The sequence below is a fragment of the Teleopsis dalmanni genome, chromosome 2 (genome assembly GCF_002237135.1).
Source record: "Teleopsis dalmanni isolate 2A chromosome 2, ASM223713v2, whole genome shotgun sequence".
NCBI classification, from domain to species: domain Eukaryota; kingdom Metazoa; phylum Arthropoda; class Insecta; order Diptera; family Diopsidae; genus Teleopsis; species Teleopsis dalmanni.
This window is the reverse complement of record NC_051847.1, coordinates 242,897,891-242,901,715: the sequence shown is the minus strand read 5'-3', so window position 1 is coordinate 242,901,715 and position 3,825 is coordinate 242,897,891.

Sequence of the window (3,825 nt, the reverse complement as noted above, 5' to 3'; positions counted from 1 at the left end):
CTAGAAATTTTAAAGGAAATTTTCATTCGAAAATTACGCTAGCGGATGCAACTAATTAATAAACATTTTACATAAAATTTCCAACTTAGATTCTTTGGAATATTTTTACTCGCTATGCGCTGTAGTTAGTTCGCTATGAAGAGAACAGCACTTGTCTCCGGTTATTTCATCGGAAAACGCTTTCCGTGAATTAGAATGTGGTTTTATTGTCATGAATGAATTTTAACCTAAATTACTGCTTCACATAGGCAACAACAACCAACAACCACAAACGTTAAAGTACCAATAAAAATAACAGCAATGTTGTCAGTTGCTAAAGTGCAGACAGATGCAACCGACAATGGATAATCCTTGCACTACAAATCCAGTATTGTTAATGTCAAGACATGTTCTTGCAATCTTAGCTGCTTAATTTGTGCCACGGTTAGTTGCACTTCTTAATGCTTTTGAAAAATGTTCTGCAGAATTTTACATTTAATGCAGAAGTTTTGCCCCGACTACTTTTTGTGTGAAAATTATTACCGGAAGTTTTCCAGCAAGTTTCCAGCACCCAAGAATACGGCATGGATTGTGAAGGCAACTGCGGTAAATCTCGTTTATTTTATTATGAGCGGCGATGAAAGGAAAAGCGCCTTCCTTTTGTTGCAACATTAGAGTTGCAATTACTTAACCGCATTTTATGTTGCAGTTAAATAGTTTGCAAGATACGCACGCACTTAAAATTATTAACACTAAAGCAGGTGTCAAGTGCGGTACGGTTAGCAAAATTTATCTGTTTAATTTATAGTTAAAAGTTATGGTATTTCTCCAAAAAACCGCATTAAAAGCTACTTAACAACATCAAAAATTGCCATTATTATATGGAAAATTTTTATTGCTTTTTTCTTTATTATCATTATTACCAAGAATTTATTTTTATACATTAATATTGCCCTTAAAATGATTATAGGTGTATGACTCTGGGATTAAAATCAGTTGTTTTTCTTTCATAAGTCATTGGTGATTCCCCGCATTTTTTTCGTTATGATATTATTTTTTATATTTCCATATATTTATATATATATATGTATTTATAGGTATAGTTTGTAAATTTATTTCATTCACGTCGTGCATGTAACAGATTTCAATTTTACCTTAAATACATCTCAACTCATATGGTAATTCATTGTTTATTTATATTCAATGAATTGTAATTAAAAGTTATTGCCTTTTTAAAGTTATTACCGTTTAATTGTCGTTTCAATTACTCTGCCAATGTCCGCCACAGTTTCATTGTTATTCAGTATGACTCAATAAAATATTTATTATTTTAAGATTTATTCCTTCTTGAACTTTAAACCCATAAAATTTTAAATACTTCCATAGAAAGTATAATGCAGTTAATAAATCTCTTCAATATTTAAATAATACTATTTATCATTGATATAACGTTTGTTAATAAATAAATTTTAAATTTGCTTAATACAAATAAAACAACAACGATTTGTTGAAAGCAAATTTTAGCAAATCATACAGAATCTTCAGATACTTTTAAGCACTATTCCTGTTATTAGTATTATTATAATTTTTAGTGCAAACTTGACAACAAAAATACTAGGACTTTAAGTACGATTCAATAATTATACGAATTATACGAAGTTAATCGTTTGTCAGGAGATCGTCAGTAATATAGTAATATTATGTTATTTAATTGTTTTCTTTTCTGCTCTCATCCTGATAACTTCTAGAAGCTTCTGCAGTATCTCATCCTTACTATGGTCATATAAGCTGAGCACACCTCACAGAAGAATGTATACTAAAAAACCAATTAGAGACTTAACTTATATAAACACTAAAATCAGATCATGTGAATAAATGACTCGGTATCATTATAATTTAAAAAAATTTTAAATACAACAACAACATAGTTAATATAAAAATTGTGGTGATAATGAATTCTGAGAACGAATTGTAAACAAATGCTGCTTATAAAGTATATTATTCTACAAATGTGGCAAAGGTGAAACACATGACCATATTTCCAATGAAAAACACCCATTAAATGATAGTGTGTAGGCTTTTTCTATCCGCCAGTCGTTTTGTGGTTTTTCAGTAGTTTTTGTCTAAGAAAACGTTTGAAATAGAAAACTATAATACCGATCTTAGATACTATCGCCACTAAAACCAACCAATCAGCGAAAGCATATTACCGTATTCACTTCTGGGAGGATTAGTTGAAATACGATTAAAAGTTTTAGAGTTATGCAGATGACAATATAGATGCCTATGCTTTAAAAATTTCTCAATTACATTTTGTTTCACTAGATTTAATTTAATTCAGTCAGTTAGGAGAAAAGCTAAAATTCGAACTTATTTTTATTAATACTTTTATTCAAATTATTTAATATATTGTTGTGATTATTCAGTTTAGTAACGATGTGATAACTCCAATGCCGATCAATCCAATCCCTAGCTTTATTGACTTCTCCAGTCAACTAAAGCGAATAGTATTTTTAACATCCAAATTAAGAAACATCCAAACAAAGAACAAACAACGACCAAGTAGTTTATTGTTCAAAGAATATTCCACATATATTGAATGCCCCAAGGATTTTTTAATGTGCTTTTCCAGAAATCTCTAGGTCATCGATTGCTCATCTATAATTTCAGACAACAACACACACACATTGTTCAATATTTTTATCTTATTACTACTACACTAAAAATTTGTGGCAATAGTATTATTTTATGGATAATTTCATCGATGCATTACATAGACAATAGATTAAATATATACTGCAGCTATCGGATCAAAGACCATTCAACCGATATTAATTTCTTGCATTTTTATTTATTATTTGTTTGAAATCTTTCAGTTTTCGGGATAATTAAAATTAAATAATTTTAATTAATAACTACATTTTGTTACTGCCATTTTAACAGTTTTTCACATTTTGTATATATCTTTAAAAAAATCAGTTTTATCTTATAGTTAGTTTAGTCTATGTAATGTTCTGAAAAACTTTTTATTTCGTAACTTACTTGATCAATTAGACCATATTTAATTATAGCACAGATAAAGTCAATTTAAAAATTAATAAATACTACTATAGAGAAATTTATATTTACCTATTTATATAATATATTTACCATATTTACCAATTTCCGTTTAATGATTTAATAAATTATTATTAATTATTTATAAAAAACTTAATAATCAAATTAGGAAGAGTATGGCTTTTAGCATATCTTTGTTGTATTATTTTTTAATTTAATTTACAAAATTAATTTAAAATGATTAAGACATGTGTTGCAGAATTGCGAAATACGCTAATCTATGAAAGCATAAGTAAATGGTAGATATATTTTATAATTATCCATTTCTTAGTATTGATATTTCTATGTGGTAAAATAATCATTAACACAACAACATTAGGGAAGTCATCTCTTCGTTTTTCAATAGTGGAATATTTTTATTAGAGCTTCGAACCGAAACCGAACCGAAAAAAGCCGATATTTTTGCCAGAGCGAAAACCAGAACCGAACCGATATATTATTTTTTTTTTTAACCGGAACAAGTTTGAAGCCCCGATTTTTATCTAATTAGATATATTAGATGGCAAATCCATATGTAGTTTTTAAATACTGAAAGTTTTGCTAGTTTTTGTTATAATAAAGTACCAACTGCTAAGTATTTTTTTAAATTCTTAGATAATTAAACAAGCACTTCTTTATGGGTGTGTCGCTAAGCTACTATTCAGAAGCTATAAGTTACTCATAGTCAAGCTCTCCGAAGACTCTTCAAAGTGCCATGGTACATGCTAAGAGACCTTTGAATAGATACGG